The sequence below is a fragment of the Rhinolophus sinicus genome, linkage group LG09 (assembly GCF_036562045.2).
Source record: "Rhinolophus sinicus isolate RSC01 linkage group LG09, ASM3656204v1, whole genome shotgun sequence".
NCBI lineage: Eukaryota > Metazoa > Chordata > Mammalia > Chiroptera > Rhinolophidae > Rhinolophus > Rhinolophus sinicus.
The window spans coordinates 77314428-77332460 of NC_133758.1; the positions used below are offsets into that span (position 1 = coordinate 77314428).

The window sequence follows — 18033 nt, forward strand, 5'->3', positions numbered from 1 at the left end:
CTATTCTCTTAGCAACTTTTAAATACAGTATTGTTAACTATAGTTACCATGCTGTACATTAGATCCCCAGAAGTTACTCATAACAGGAAGTTTGAACCCTGTAAGCAAAATCTACTTCCCCCACCTTTCTTCCTAGGTAACCACCATTCCACTCTGCTTCTGTGCGTGTAGCTTTTTTAGATTCCATACATAAGATCATACAGCATTTGTCTTTCTCTGTCTGACATTACAATTTTTTGTTGCTTAATCTTGAAACCCTTTTCCCTACCTTCACAATTCCTCCTTGGAGCTAAGAATAGTTCAGCTTCAAGTTTAAATCTGTGAGTGTATAATGCTAGGAGCCCTTCTCACTGCTTTCTGTAGAACCTTTGTATAATATATATTTATGAATGTTATTTTTTTTATTTTTCTTACTTAATGATCTCTTGATCATTAAATACATAGTAATCAAAATGCTTATAATATAATTTTATTGTTAAATGAGTGACATTAGTTATTTTTTTTAAATTTTTGTTGGATATTCTTAAACTAAGTCATCAGGCTGTGTAAGTGAAGATTTCCTTCATTCACAAAATGTGACTACTATAATTTATCTTTTGCTGGAGGCAAAACCCTTCAAATGAATTCACTTTTTAAGGCGGAAAATAACTAAAATGAAGTCCACATGTTTGCAGTAGAAAGTCTTTACAGCTTTCAAAATTTTTCATTTCTATACTTAGGCTTTCTAGTTACTGTGTTTATTTTGGGACAAATCATGTTGCTCCTCTCTCTTCATTTCTTTCATTCTTACACTTAAGTTAATTGCACAGAATGATTTCTAAAAAATTCTTCCTGCTCTAACTTTGCTTTCTTTGGTAAAACAATTCAACTAGTAAGTAAACACATTTGTAATTGTACCCTCTGATAGATACTTAAGCCAAAGTTTTAGAATATATATACTGGGGGTGCTAAAAAAATGTATATAAGTGGACACTTTGCTCAATGTAGCTCAAGCAGTAGTTTGCTGTAATCAGAAGCGTCTGGACACTGATGGTAGCCACTGTGAGCACCTGTTGTAACTGCAGAAGTCAAACATGACTTTTATTCATCTTTTGTTATTGGTATATATTAAGTGTTACAATGAATTCAATTTTTTCCTTTCTTAAAATGTGTATACATTTTTTGGCACCATATATATGTATATGTATGTATATATGTATGTATATATTGTATGTATATATTGTATGTATATATTATGTGTGTATATGTATATACATGTGTGTGTGTGTATATATATATATATATATATATATATATATATATATATATATATATATATACACATATATTTTACATGCCAGAATTTGTGTCTTGCCTGTGGTGGTAATTTCATGGGTATACACCACTGTCAAAACTCAGAATTAGAATTAAGTCCTTTAAAATAGATGCAGTTTATATTACTTAAATCATCCTTAAAGTTAGTAAGGAAAAATAAATACATAGAGAGGCTTCGTCCAAAGAAACCGTATACATCTCAAGGAATGAACAAAGATAAAAGCTATGTGTAATGTTTTGCCTTTTGCATATATATCAACAAATATTTAGCCAGCCATAAAATGTTATTCCTTGAACAAGGTTGTTCCCTGAAGTTGTGTACTTTGTGTGTGTTTCTCTTACTATGCAACATTTCTTACTTGTTTATTTTTATCCACTGACAGTCTTTCTTTTGTGAAAGAAGAGTATGTCACCTCTTTATTTTGTCTATACACATATAAATTGCACTCGAAGACAATGATGACAAATAATGGAAATTCTCAACAGATAATTCTAAAATAAATAGGAAAGAACGTCCAGAAAAAGGAGCATCTTCGGAGTAAGATAGATAATATAAAGGAAATAATTCTAGAATTAGAGTTTGGGGTTGGGTCTCTGCAACTTACTTATCTTCTCCTTTGTTTCCTTATGTAAACAATGGAATGATCTCTTAAATCCCTCCCTGCAGGCTCAGAATTTTGTGAACCTAAACACATTTAGCCCAGATTATAAAAGATAGGAAAAAAAAAAAAAAAACTGTGAGAAAACAAGGACTTACTAGTCCGAAAAATAAATGATTCAGTCTGAATCTCTGGTAGGATGCGTGTAAACATGCAAACAGTGAAGCTTTACAGAGGTAGGTAACATTCTTCTCTTACATTGGGCCCTTCCGATCCCCCGCTCATTGGGTGTAGAGGAGGTTCAGAATGTGTTAGTTTCTCTCTGGGGCCAAACCACACCTCCTCTAAGCACCCTTGCTGACCCGGTGAGCAGGGATGTCTGATCAAGCCCATGATGTGGGAGCGTGCTAGTTGCCCAGGTCACGAAGTGTTTCTTGTTACTAAAGCTGACTGTGCGCTCAGTTCCCACATAATTTTCTTAGCATACTTGAACTCTCTACCTTTTCTCGCTTTCTTTTAAAAATATCTACAGAATTCTCTGATAAGGAAAATATATTTAAAGTCCTTGAAATCTTAGAAGTGGTTACAAAACAGATTGGAATATCAATATGGTACAAGCTCAAATAGCCTATTTAAAATCAAAATTAAATAACAGCCAAGAAATAGGCGAACATATTTTATCAAAAGGACTTTTTATTTTTTTAAAAAAATCTTTGTTTCTTAAATATTGACATCCTTAGAAAATTTTAAATGTTTTAACTATTTTAACTCAATTCACAAGCAACATATCTAGGTAGATAGATGATAGATATAGAAACAGATACAGATACAGATGTAGATATAGATATAGATATAAATATAAAAAGTTCTTATTCTTTCTTTCAGTCACTCATTAAATAAATATTGTCTGTCCCTTAAACTGGCAGGTGGGGGCAGATATAAAGAAGAAAAAAAAACATTTTTCATGTTAAAAAGCATACAGTCTAAAACAAAAAAATAAGACAAACAACAATGAAAAAAGTAGAACACTTTGAAAAATAAAATAAATAAATAGTAGTTTAAAATTATTCAAAGGAAGAGAAACCTGTTATATTGTGTATTTCAAAATTCAATTAAAAATCATAAAACATTTCAAAATACATAAAAATTGTAAACAACTAAAATTAGGTATCACTAGTACCAATGTATAAATGAGAAAATTAAAGAAAGCAAAATAATTTTCTTAAGGTTACACAGTGATTCAGTTTGAAAATCAAAAACTATGTGAGTCAAGAGTATAATTTAATTCTAGTATATGAAGTATTTCCCTACAGAACAGACCAAAATTCAATACTCATAGAAGAATGAACCTCAAGTGGAATAACAAATTATAGGTACTACTCTTGTCCTCCTTAGCATTCTTATTTGTATCTTCTTCCTTCTCATCCACACATTCTCAATTTTCCTTTCTAGTTAATATGGAATTTTATCCTATCCTCCTCTCTTCCAAAATCAGTATATCATTTTCGTAACTATAGTTTCCTTTTAGTGCCTTTTTTTAAAAGAATGAATCCTTGAAATCTTTGTCATGAGCTTTCTAGTAAGGTATTAGTATATATTTAATCTAAAATTTGTTTAGAATCAAATATATATTGAGTAGCATCTAGAGAATAGCCAATAATTGCAGAACTATTCTCAGATTAAGCAAGAAAAAATGTCAGTTCTTTTTCTATTAGCTTCCCCTAAGCAAATAAGCCAATAAACAATAAAATTATCAGGAGAAGCAAAATATATTGTTTGTTTACTCATATAAATAATTACTTATATTAAATATGTCATAATACATTTGACACGCCAATAATTAATCTTCAGTTTACTTCTGTTAAAAAAGGGGAGAAATTAAGATATAGAGTAACCTTGTCACAGAAATAAACATTGATAAAAATAAGGTCTCAAGGCTCCCAATTTTCCAACAAACTGGTATTTATCTATCCCAGATTGTATTTGTGTCATTCCAAGCCTAGAATCTTGAGTTCAATTCTGCAAATAGTTCTATTAGATACAATATCTGGAAAAAATTTCATCAGATTTTAATCAAATTTGGTACTCTGACTTTTATAAATATTCAGTAGTTTAACAGTATTCACTATCCCATTTCAATTCAATGTATACATTGTTGATTGTATTCAGTAATTTAAGACATCCAAATGGACTGTTTAAGTTTTTTAAAATTAATTTTGAAAAACTGGCTTGGTCTTCAAGTATATATTAAAAGACAAAGATGGTAATGACATTGGAACCAAGTTTTGGTATGACTGTGGCCTTCATAAATTTGGAACACTCTTTAATTAGTACCTATGAAATTTACTCTGTGAAACTTTCTTCCTTTATCAATGCCCAATGAGGCAATTATCATTGGAAAATCAGAAAGTTCTTATTGCTGAAAAAGAAAGCAAAGGTTTAGTATTTGTGTGTATGATGTACTAATGAAAAATGGTATCCAGGAAATAGTACTTTGGAAGTTAGAAATTAATCTAGCCTAATAATGAATATAGATATATATTCACCATATATATATATATATATATATATATATATATATATATATGTATATGTATACATATACACACACATATATTCACCATATATACATACATGTATTCATTATATATATATATATATATACATACACGTTTGTATGTATGTATATATGTTTATGTATGTATTAGAGAACTAGCAATACAAAAGTCATTTTGAAGTCTTTGTTGTCTTAACAATACTAAAAATACAAAATATAGCACTGTAAAAAATTAAAAATCCATACTCGATATTAACTTTAACAGTTTCAATGTACATCTCAAATTAGTGGATTTTCACTTTATGTGGCAAATGTCTTGCATCTGTAAATGATGTTTCCATGTATCAATTATAATACAGTTTTCATTAAAAATTTTTTTTCCTTGATACTAAATATGAAAAACCTACACAAAAATGTATTTATTCAGTTAAATAGAAATAACTATCTAATTAAATCTAAAGGACTCAATAAAATTGGGAATTCTTTTGTTTTACTAAAATCAAAATCAAAATCAAATTGATAAATAAATGTTATTCTACTCAAAGACTCATGAAAGGGAAAAAAAACAACAGTAATTCAGTTTTATTTCTTACCAGTACCATATGCTACTCATAGATCTTTAAGTATATGTGTTGATTCCTTTCTTCATTCCCTCTAATAAGAATTTTGTCATATATATATATATATATATATATATATATATATATATATATATACATACATATATTGCACAGTGGAACGGCAGGCTCAATGTTGCTAAATTTTCTTCCTACATTTTTCAATGAAATAAATCTCAAGGAACGGTTATAGTTAAAGAGGATTTAAAAATAATATGTATGGATTTAAATTACCTAACTGTATTCTACTTTAAGGGTAATATTTCAGTCTTACATCTCAGGTCAAAATTAAGATAGCATAACACATTAAAAACTGACTCCTCCCTCTGTGCTTGGCACTCAAGCCTTTGAATAGATTCTAGTTGATAGTAACCATATGTGGTCCAGGAAATGTAGAAGGGGCAGGCTAGCCAAAGAATCTTTATGGATGGCAATCTGCCCACACACTAACTACCTCTGCTCTGTGGTTCCTGGGGAACATGGCAAAAACAGTTTAATTACTAAGTATAAAGATTGAAAAAAAAATCAAAATGGTATCAATCCACAGCTTGATATTTTGAAGTGGCAATGTGGTTCTCCTACAAACTTTTTTTTTTTTTTAAATGTTGTAGCCCTCCCATTTTCTGAATCATTCCACAGAATAGAAGACTATATAAGTGAAAACCTAAAGTACGCTTAATTTTTAAAATCATCTTCTAAATTATATGCCAAAGAAAGGAACTAGTATATCAACATTTCCAACAAAACTTATTAACATGCAAACACATGCATATATTAAAATCTCTTACCTTCTTCCAGGAAAATTTCTTAATTTCTGAGGTACATTTGTTCAATCCAGCTGGTTATTTTAAGTACCTGGACACTTTAAGTACCCTATAAATATAAACAAGTTCCTTTTTAGAATTCAATATAAATCAAAGAGTTAGCAATCGATTAATAGGTACTCCACTAAATTAACTACTTCCAACAACCTCAATACCTTGCTTAAGAAAACTGTAGTGCAGGAAGGAAAAAGGTATTAAGGGAGGCAGACACTGAATTGACAAGCATTTCACTCTGGCTCCTTCAAACAAATTACAGTTGGTAATCACTAATTGGATTTGAGGAACTTTGAAATAATTCATTATTTAGGCTCTGACTCTGCTAAAGAATAACTGATTTATTTAAGAATTAGTTGAAACTCTAACACGCTCTATTGATTTGTCCATAATGCTATGATGTCATTAACATTTTTCACTACTGATGATGAAAGGCTCACACTGACAACCCAGCTAAGCAGTAATTTCATGGCACTGCTAGCAAGTAACTGGATTTCACTTTCACAAAAGCTTTTTTTTTTACTTCTCCTGAGTAAATAAAATATACCATAAGTGAAAAGTAAATAGAAATTTTGAATACCTGAATCTTTTCAAATACAAAATCAAAATCATGCTTTGAATATTTTTGTTTTACTAAAATAGATGCTTTGTAACATTAATTATACACTATTTCATATTTGAATACATAGTTAAAATAATTCAGAAAACAAAATAAAGACAACTCAGATCTAGGCCAAAGATTTAATATTATCTCATATGGGAAAAAAATTTAGGTGAAAACAAAAATAAAGTATGCCTTGGAGATTCATTAGCTAAGCATTAACCTTATTAAATAATATGAATCTTATTCAAGTCAATAAAAATAGAGTAATACAGATTCTGAACTAGCATTTCTCTCATATTTCTAACCCTATTTTTACTGACATTTTTGAGAAATATAGGCTATTACATATTACAATATCTTTGAGAAATGTAGACTATATTATCCTATATGCATTTATACAATATGCCTTTGTTGGATCCCTTACTATGTAAAGGATTAGAGATAACTTAAATAATTGATTTAAGCAAAACATTTATGCTAGGTGCATAGGTAAATAAACAGATAATCTATTACCCCAAGCATATATGCAAACATTGAACTCCAGTCAATGACACATTCAATATTCCTTGGATGCATACATCACAAGATGGTGAAATCATTTTACGGCAGTTACAAGGTGGAAAACAAGATCTTCTGTGGGATAGGAGTCAAGTAACTTAGAGACTAATGTTTTTGAAGACTCATCTACATGGGATATTGACATTACTATATTACAATACAAGAATGGAGTTGGAAAGAGCAATAATAAGCTAAAACTAAAATCTTAATGGAAGAGGGGAAGTGACTAGAAATTGGTGGAATACTTCTATAAAGAGGAATAACAGGTGTTATTTACTAATGCCATGAAATCATAGCTAGGAGGATTTTAGGAAGAAGGAAGGAAACTGCTTTGTAAGTGGCATTGAAGAGCAAAGAGAACATTGCCCTGCCCATCTCCAATCTTAGTGATTCAAGTGGTGCGGTAGGGAATAGCCATCTCTTGAAAGCTAGCACAAGAAGTAGGACCAACAGAGAACAACCAGGCTTCATTCAGAGAGAAGACAATCGGAAAATACATGAAGTGGTTGAAAATGAAGGGGCTTTGCTGGTGAGTTCCACAACATTGTGAAAGGGTGTCAGGAGACAGAGAGAATTAGAGGATGACATTTGGAAATGTAAGAATCAGGAATGACCTCGAAGTTCTGGGTACTTTTTTTGGTCCTTGACATAAAATGAGGAAGTGAGCATGATGAGTCCAATTCTGATTTTTCCAGAGACATAATGTAAGGTCCCGTCTGGAGTGTTTAGGGGTTCAGGATATCCACTAGACTCTTGATGATACTGCTCTCTGACCCAGCAAAGGATGTGTGAATTCCTCTTGACTTCTGATGGATACCTGTAGGCTAACATGTGGGCTGTTTGTTTGTTTGTTTGTTTTCCCTCCATCAGCGGTGGCCTGTAGATGAGGAACGTACTCCGTGTGTGAGCTTCCTTTTGTCTTACCAGAGGCATCCTATAGCCAGTCTATAGGTCAATTCACACTAAGCGCATTTCCAATCTCATGAGCCCTGCTGATGGTGGCCTCACTCCTGGAATGTTTCTAAATCTTCTGCATATGTAGACCTAAGGGCCTTCAGAGGAGTTATCAGAATACTTCAGCATTCTGATTTCCTCTTGACTTCCACTACAGGAAACCTCAAGAAAGGGAAGCGTTGTTCCAAACCTAAGGGCCTCCATTTTTTATATATTTGAATTTTTTCTCATTCTGATATTATGAGTGTTCTAATTATGTCATAAAGAGCTTCATAAACTTTCACTGGTCTGATTGTTCATACCTGATGTAGATACTTATTATTAATTCAGTAAATGTTTATAAGTTACTATGTACCAGGAACTATTTTAGGCAGCAGTGACAAGTAATTGAAGTGCCTGGCTTTAGGGTATTTGAACTTTATACAAACAATAAAACAAATCATATACAAATTTGTAAGATAAGGTCAAGCAATGGTAAATGCTATAAAATAAAAGGATAGAAGGTGGCTGGGTAATAATTTGCTTGTAATGGTCAGGGAAGTTCTTTCTGAGTTGGGGACATTTTACCTGATCTCTGAAGAAAGAAACCATTTGGATATCATGGGAAAGAATATTCAAGACCAAAGGAGCAATAAATACAAGCTCCAAGGCAAGATCATGCATAGATTGTTCCAGAAATAGCAATATAGTCAGTGAGTAATGAGTGAGAGAGGAGTGATGGGAGGAAGATGGAAAGGCAAAATATGATTGTTACTATATACAAATTAGAACTGATGAACAAATGTACTACAAACATTGGTAAAATCTATGCCATGAGCATAACTTCCTAGTTGACAAGAGTACATTGGTCAAATGAAAATATTGTGAAAAACAAACAAACAGCAAATGGCTATGGATAATATGATTAAAAGAGCTTACTTACACAATGGAAATTTCACAACTTTACTTATCTGACTACATGGCACCATCATGTTGGTCAAAACAATTTATTCTAACACATGGAATATATTTTTTTAATTCAATGGTTACAACTACAATTAAAATCTACTTGTTTGAGCAAATGAAAATATGCATCTTCTCTGATAATGTAGAAAATATTCTGGCACACGATTTTTTACTCCCATCTTTGGGAAGATTATATGTGCCAAGTAGGCACCTGCAGATACGAAATATCTGATCCAACCTGACAGCTCTTTTTTTCAATTCACACCATACAATTTTTCAACAACAAAAAAATCTGTCGAAAGAGGTTCCATTAGTGTCAGATAATGATTCCTCACCAGCATACTTTTAACTGTTCTAAAATGATAGTAAGCAATGAAACTTAAATGAGAAAGTCCTATTGCAGATGAATTGTAGTTCTTTATCTATTTCTTTTCTTTGATCCTACTATTCTCTTGGAAACTCTAAAGGAGTTGTGACTTTGACAAATCTGCTAGTTCTTACTGGGATGTACTAAGAAGAAATATAAAATTCTACTCTCTGCTGTACCTGTTTTCATTAAGCAATGATTTATTAGGAGTTAGATGAATTAAAACTTACACTGGTCATTTTCTTTAAAAAATAACATAGCAAATTCATTAGAAAGACTTAAAACTGTCATTAATACTTCTAGAAAATTTCATTACAAATTTAAAATCAATCTCTCTCTCTCTTCTCTCTGCCCTGTTTTCCCCCATTCCTCCCCATCTGTCCTTTTCTCTGTTTCTCATGAGAGAATGGGAAGATGAGGTAATTTGGGAAATGGGTATGAATAAATTAAACACTAATCAATTGAAGTTTAATTTATGATGCAAAATTTCAAGTGATTTTGATTGGAATTAGTAGATGTATTATATTTCAAATGACTTGAAGATATGTGCTGTGCTGATTATTTAAATTTTACTAAAGTGTGAAAATTTAGGTAGCTTCAAACAGTCTCATGTTTAATTATAAATTTCCACATATTATTTATTAATAAATTTAGAAATATGTATCAAACATATCCAATATGTCAGATAATATTTTAGGTACAAAATTAAAATGGGCATGCAGCTAAAAGACAACCTCTGGGAAACAGGGACTTGCTTTTTATTCTCCACTATATCCCCTGTGAATAGAACAATGCCTGTCAGAGAGTAGCCTTTAAGTATATATAATAAGTATATATTTTAAGTAAATGTATGTACATGAATGAATATGTATTTGAGTAAATGAATAAATATGCTCCCATCTCCTTTCCTTTATTTTACAGAGAGAGCCAGACAACTATTTTAGTGATTGCAGTACAATATGATAAATACGATAACGGTTATATATACCGTTATATATAACGGTATATATATAGAGGATAGAGGTAAGAATCGAAATCAGACTTCATGGATGTTCAAGGTTCCAAATCATGAACAGAAGATTAAAGGTGCATATTCAAGATTCAGAGTACACACATCTGGGGCTGATCTATCTTTAGGCACTGTAACGAACTACCCAGGTAATACACATACACTTTTCCAGGTCCAGAAAAATATTTAGTTGTGAAAAATTAAATGTCTTGTAGAGCATGATATTTCTGCAAATCAGAAATTAAGAAATATTTACATGAATGCCTATTAAATTTAACCTCTCAACCTTATTATTAAATTGAAAGATTTTTATAGTTAAGAATCTATTATTTGGCAAGTATCCCCAACTATGCATTATTAGAAAAAAAATTATTAGAAAGTGATGATGAAATGAAAGGACAAATTTATTAAGTACTTTCAAATTTTTAAAACAAAAAAAAGAAATGCTTAATGTGGGACAAAGGTAGATTTAATATATTTCAAATACTATAAAAACAAAGAATTTACACACGAGGCTTCAAAAGCCTAAAACAGGCCATATCATCCAGTCTTATACTGGTTTGACATAGGCTAAAAATAAATATAATTTGATCAAAATATTTGCATGGAATCTATTCTTTCAGTAAGTAATTTCTAAAACTGCCATTAATCATCTGCAGAGTAAAATAAAGACCTGCAACTTAAAACTTCATCTTTTTTATACTTCAATAAAATGACAAAATTATCCCAATGGTAACAGATCATTCCTAAAGGTTTTTAAAAAACATTATACTGAAAACAATTTTTGCCTTAGAAAATAAACAAATTCTACAAGCGAGTATAGAAATAATCACATACAACTTAAATGCCTGAATTCACTCATATGTTAATAATGCTATCTTGTAAACTTTCATTCACATATATCTCATAACATATGTACATCATTTACATTCATATGCAATTTATAAAATATATATTATTATATACAACACATATGAACATGTATGTGTGCTTACACATCCCACAGGCACACACACCCACATAAACACTTCTTGGAGAATCCTTAGCTGACTTGTACATACTTTTTTATGTTTAATGAGATAAACGTTAAACTTAAATCACCCAACAGCTTAATAAAAAGAACATTTCTGGAATCGTTATTTCCTTCTGAATATACATGATTACCTATTTTAAATACATATAATCCCTTATTCTGAATAGATATGATTCCTTAGAAGGTTTTGACTCTTTTTATTATGTCTTAGTCATAGTTATAAACATTATTGGTACAAACATTTTTGAAACTCCTGATGTTTGTGACATCTCCTAAAGTTATTTGCAATGTGGGTTTATTTTTCCTTTGAAGATGAGGAAATACCCAATCTCTTTGACCACACTGGCCACTTGACTCTAATTAAATTGTGCATTATTATTTATTTTAATTTTTGAGAATATCAGCTGTGCTATACTTTTAAAATACTTATTTTCTCTCGAATTCTAATGATGGTCAACTCAAAAGAATCTAATTTTGAGACTAAAATAGTAGAAATTATAGTGAGAATGAAATTATAGGTCTACAAGTCCTTTCACTTAAGCTATTTGTTTTGTAATTCTTCAAAAACAAAACATTGATTCATAGTCATTTGGAAATAAATCAAATTACTTACTGATTGTCCTCTTCTGTGCTTTAAACATTTTAAAAATAAACTTTTATTTTGTAAATTACCTGTTAAAAAACAGTTTTTTTGTCTTTCTTCTTAAGTTAAATGGAACCATATTCAGATTTACACTTAACTAATAAGTAAAACGTGTTTGTTGAGTGAGTGTGTTCATAATGAGTCAATAGAGATAACCTTTCTTACAAATACAACACTTAACTTTTCTACCCTTCAAGTGTGTCCCATAGCTTCTGAATTTCACTTGAGACCTGGCCTTTGTCTTAAGACATTTTGATAGTCTGATGTCTTTAAAAAACCCTCAGAATTCACTCAGTGAATCTACGTAGTTTTGTAATTAGATAAAGAGGTAAAATTTTAATTAAGAAAAAATTGTTTTATATCTGTGATTTAATTTCTTGGAAACATTAGGGACATAAAAATTAAAGACATATAATGTAACTTGTACATTGCATATTACAAGATAGTATATTTTTTCCCAATGATTTATCTATTTTACCAAAGCAGATAGCTGTTATTGTTGTTTTAGTAATATCAACAAGTCAAATATTCATAAGCAGCATCAGCATTAGCCCTGTTAGAAAAAAAAAGATTATCTAAAAATTTCAAGCAACTAATATGTATTATAGTCAATAATCAGCAGGTCTTAATCACTTAACTACATTCTACGTACTTGCAAGCATTGTCTCTTGTAAAACAAATGTATAAGATTGTATTATTATCAAAATATTTACATCTCTTCCCTACAATTTTCCTCCTTATTAGGAAGATTATACTTCCCACTCCTTTTACTTCCAGGCTGGCAATATAACTTGCTTGGGCAAACAAAATGTGAGTGGAAGTGACATGGGATATTTCTGAGCAGAAGCTGTGGGGGCCACTACAGTTTGGTTCTGCCAATCACTCTTTTTCCTGGGATATGAGCTAATTTTTAAGTCTGGGTACAAAATAATGGGACAGAGCTAAAATTACCATATATATATATATATACACACACACATACACATATATATATATACATATGTATATATGTACACACACATATATACATATATATGTATAGATATATATTTGTGTGTATATATCTATACACACACATACATATATATACATATATATGTATAGATATATATTTGTGTGTATATATCTATACATATATATGTATATGTGTGTGTGTGTGTGTATATATATATATATATATATATATATATGTAATTACATATATATGTATATATGTAATTCTGTGTGGTAGTTTTAGCTCTGTCCCATTATTTTGTATACATATACCAGGGATGCCAAAAAATGTATGTAAGTGGGCACTTTGGTCAACATTGCTTAAGCAGTAGTTCGCCATAATCAAAAGTTTCTGGACACTGCTGGTAACCACTTTGAGCACCTCTTGTAATTGCAGAAGTAAAACGTGACTTGTATTCATCTTTTGTTACTGGTATATATTGAGTATTACCAATTTTAATAGTTTTTTCCTTTCTTAAAATGTGTATACATATTTTGGCACCCTCTGTATAGTGAGTGATATTTTAAAAAGTCCTTATTCTAGCACTATTAATTACCTTAGCATAACTTAGCTTCTGCGGATTGATATAAAATGTGGTGTTTAGAAGTAAAGGATTACAGTAAAAAAAAATCTAAATTATACGATATCAGCTCTAAGGTCAAGCAGTAGGTAGTGAGAAAATTTTTATTGAGGGTGGAAAGAAGGTGACTCATGTAATGCAACAGAAATACATTTGGTAAAACTGTAAACTGTAATAATTCGGAAAGCAGAAAATGTCCTAAATTAGCTGTGGCTTCAAGGCATGATCATGCCTCCATTGGTAATGGCTAGTCTTAAGTACAGTTAACAGGAACAGAGAGACTTGAAATTAAGGGCCTTGAAACATTGAGAGATGTAGCTGTTTCTTATCTCCAAATAGTAAAAGGAAAAAATGGGGAAAGTTTTGAGTCACAAAAGCTAATTACGACTCAGACTCTTAGCAAAGTGCAAACCAAGGGTGTGACTTTCACTCTGTCAAAATTTCTGCACTGAATAAGTTAGGAGCCAATAAATATTTTCCATTGGACAGAATGGCTAAGAGAAAGTAGAATTTAAAAAAAACAAAAACGGTACAAGTCTTCTAGAAGCTCAATAAGCTCCAGGGACCTGACTTTAGAAAGAAAATCATGGGAGTGGTTATTCCTGCAGGGCTGTGAATAAAATAAAATACTATAAGTAAAAAACCTACTATGTTTTGAGAATGTTGCACAGCCTAATAAGCCATCACTCTGGAATGAAAGAGGATGTGAGTGTTCAAGATTTAAAATAAATTTTAGGTTCCTAAATGTCTATTGTCAGTAAAATTAGGCTAAGAAAGCTGCTTATCCTGTAGGGGAGAATATTCTACAGCTAATGCTCTCTTCAGCTAATGCCAAAGAAGGAGAATACTGAGAAAGATCTGCCAGAGGGCAGAGCTAAGAACCTCGGAGAGTAACAGGCTAAACAACGGCTGGCAGGCATCAGACCTGGGGACCAATCAGGAAACTTTCCCCATAACTAGAAAGGAGTCATGCCCATTTTAATTTCAGATTGCTATGATCTACACGGCGACTGCTATGTGCTTCACTTCTTCCTCTTTCTGATTAAAAGTATCTTGCTGTTCCACTCCAGTGTATTATGTATGCTTAGGGGGCGGTTAGGGAGAAGAGAGTCTATAAATGGTTCCTTTAGATCCTAGTGCTCCAGATTAAGAACCTCATCTGGGCTATCATGAGGTTCTAGACTTTGAGTCTGACACAGGGATTAGACGGGACTTTTGTGTGTCAGAAAGGGAAGTGAATATTTGTGACCAGACTTTGTTAGGTTGTATTATTGTTGAGATAGGTGCAGTTGCATACTGCTGAGCCAGTTCCTGCAGGAGAATTAGCCCTCCAGGACCACTGACTTCATACATAATCATATGTCTTGCTTTGAGAAACGACTTGTAACTACTACAACTAACATGGGCCACATCTGAGCAGAAGTTTAAAAGCCAGCTTCTGGTTCTGCCTTTGCTCTTTTTTTCAGCTGTGAGATTAGTATGTCTCAGATAGGGTTTGCTTCTTCGTTTTAGAATGTGGAGCAGAGCCCAAACTGTTCCATGGTGGACATCCAGCATGTATAATATATAAATTTTATTATTATAGAGTCACCTAGATATTGAGATTATTTGTTACCATAGTACAACTTAGGGTAGCCTCAATGATTGAACAACACAATAGAAAGTACACAGAAGCAAAAGGTGGAGAGAAAGCAGCCTGTCAGAGAAAATAGTCACTTTTGTTCAGCCAAGCAATGCCTGCTTCAGAAAGGATTTATTTTCTGTCCTGTCATACTACAGAAGGATTTCCAAGGAACTGGGACATGAGACAGAAAGCCATTTTTCTGAATAAAAGTTGTTTTTCTCTGTATATAAAAAGAAGAAAAGAACAATGCAACACTAACAGAAAAAGCAGTTATACTTTTTAAAAATTTCATAATAAATCATTTTTGTTCTATAGAATTAGGAAGAATAAAGAAATAACAAACTAACTGAAAATAATATTATTTGGATAAGTTTTTGTTTGCTGTGAATAATTTTCTAACTCTTCCAGCTCCTGGGATTGGGTCAGTAAGTCATTCATTTCCAAATGGCTAATCAACATTATCAAAAGTATATAGCAAAAGACTCCAAAGCATCATACCAGTGAAATTTAAAGATACATAAATGTAATAGGTAAATTTGTCAACTCATTGCACAAGGAAAATATGCAAGTGTAGACTGTTAGGCTGGAGCAGACATGAACTATTCTCCTCTAGATATTTTTAAATTTTGAAGATTTTGGTTATATTTGTACTGCTGAAGGTACAAAGCCCATGGAGGCAAAATATCAAAGTCTACATACTTCCCATTCTTCTTGGATGACTGACACAATAATAATGGATATAATTTTGAATTATTTTTAAAATACCATCTATAGTAGTTGTCATAAAATCATAGGACAGAAAGAAGTAATGAGAAAGTATATTGTCTCTGTTAAAACCAGTCCTACAGTAATTTATCTCCTTTTTAAACAATTATGTAGCAATCTTTGGTCTAAAGGTTTTCTCACGTTTTATCCTTAATGTGATACAATAATACAAAAAACAGAGGATAATATTGATAAAAGCAATCAACTAATATTCTTGTCATAACTAAGTAAATTTAGAAAATGTTTCAAGTTTATGGTTAAGAATTACTTCAAACATTTTTATGTAAAAACTTATTTTAACTACATTCAAATAGCTTACTCTGATACCTGAATCATAATATTAAGACATTTTGATGCTATTAATTTTTAATTAAAAATTTACCCAATAATCTGATTATTCAATTTAAATATATGCATTGGTTAAATTTATAGAGATTACTCCTTTTTACTTATTTTGTATTACTATTTTTTTCTTTTTGTTTTTATAATTTCAGGTCTTTTTCCTTTAATTTCATTTTCTTGTTTTCTTTTGTTATTTATTTTAAAAGGTACTTCCTGTTTTCAAACCAAAAATATTTTTTTTTACCATCTTCTTATATTTTCTTCATTTTCATTTTAAAGAAATTAACTGAGATAAAATTGTTTGAATTAGAAAGACCACTGCCTTAAGTTTTATGTGTCTTCCTTAATTTTCAGTATCATCGTAACCAAATTAAAACCAAAATAGCACAGATATGAACTATTTGGAAGCAAATCAGTTAATGTTTTTAAATAATAATAATAATTTAAAATCCTTAAACTGAGAAAAGTACTTATTTCACAACATAGAGAATATGGGTACAAACTAAAAATCCACTAACTTATTAACATACAAAAAACGTATTTGGTTTTGCATCATACAAAGTACATTACTACTATATAATATCAGTCTTGAACAAGATAAAAGAGGCGTTCTAAGTCTACACATTAAAAGAATATTTGCAAACATTGAGAGACAGAGAGAATGTTACCATTTCGGAACTCCTGTGAATCTTCTTTCCGATTACTTGCTGCTGATTTTTTCTAAAACAGATTTTTAATCTTCCGGAATCACATTCTTTTACTTTATTTTGAAGCTGTAATCCAGTAGCAGAATTTTTTTTCCAAAACTGCTAGTGGTCAGTAAAATAAAGGACAAGAAGTGGCGGGGTGCCACCCACCATCAAGCTGATTAAACTGCAGGATCTGCAGTTTGTCAAAAACCTTTTTGCTGCTTCACATTTTCTAAAAATGGAAAAGGTGAAGCTTTCACAAGTAGCAGCCTCCAAATAAACCAGTACACCCAGCACAAAGTTCGTGATACCAGCAATTTTTTTTTTCACACATTAGCAAGTTCTACTATTAGCTAGTACCCATCATGCTAATAGGGCATTTCTCCATATTAATATGAGATTCAGCTTTTGGACCCTAAAATCTCTTTCCATCCCTCAGGCTACATGTGTCCCAAAGAAGCATTAGTCACATGAAGCCTAGAGGGAATTTTATACAAAACTTGTGGAAGTAATGTATACATTCTGTCCTTGGAAGTGAAAAAGGCAAAACAAAATTGGGTCACTGATAGTGATTATTAAAAACGGTAAACCTAAGAAAGCACTTTGACTACCTCCTCTTCATTTCATTTCCTCGGTTTTAACCTTGATTTTCTAGAAATAAGAGTGCAGTGTACAGAAAATTAAGTATGGGCTATATGATAGTTATCTATAATATTATGTATTCAGCGAAAGCAGACTCTCACAATTCATTTATTTTTGCCCCTCATCTTGTCTATGTGTTAAAGGTAATAGGCCAATATATATATATATATATATATATATATATGCATATATACATATATATGTATATATATATAATATATATATTTTGCACAAAGTTTTGTCATAGCATGGTTTTGCTTTTTTAGTTCTAACTTATATCTTAACAAAATTGCTCTTTACCTAAGTATCACTATTTTTTTTTTTCAGTTTAAAAATGTTAAAAACAAATATAATCTTATTATTTGAAAAGTCTTATTCT

At 31.1% G+C, this 18033-nt stretch overlaps 1 protein-coding gene across 2 annotated transcripts in view; it reads right to left on the minus strand.

Moving 5' to 3' along the window:
• The window catches only part of SEMA3A (semaphorin 3A), a 457743-nt gene that overhangs the window by 302430 nt on the left and 137280 nt on the right, over positions 1 to 18033 (minus strand). Inside the window, exons 1-2 of one of the 2 annotated variants that reach the window (XM_074340664.1) lie at positions 16992 to 17140; positions 5876 to 5960 (exon numbers count right to left, since the gene is read on the minus strand). The gene's annotated coding sequence lies outside the window, so the exon portion shown is untranslated. Of the gene's footprint in view, positions 1 to 5875; positions 5961 to 16991; positions 17141 to 18033 lie in introns of those variants that run through there. The other variant, XM_074340665.1, reaches the window with a different exon arrangement.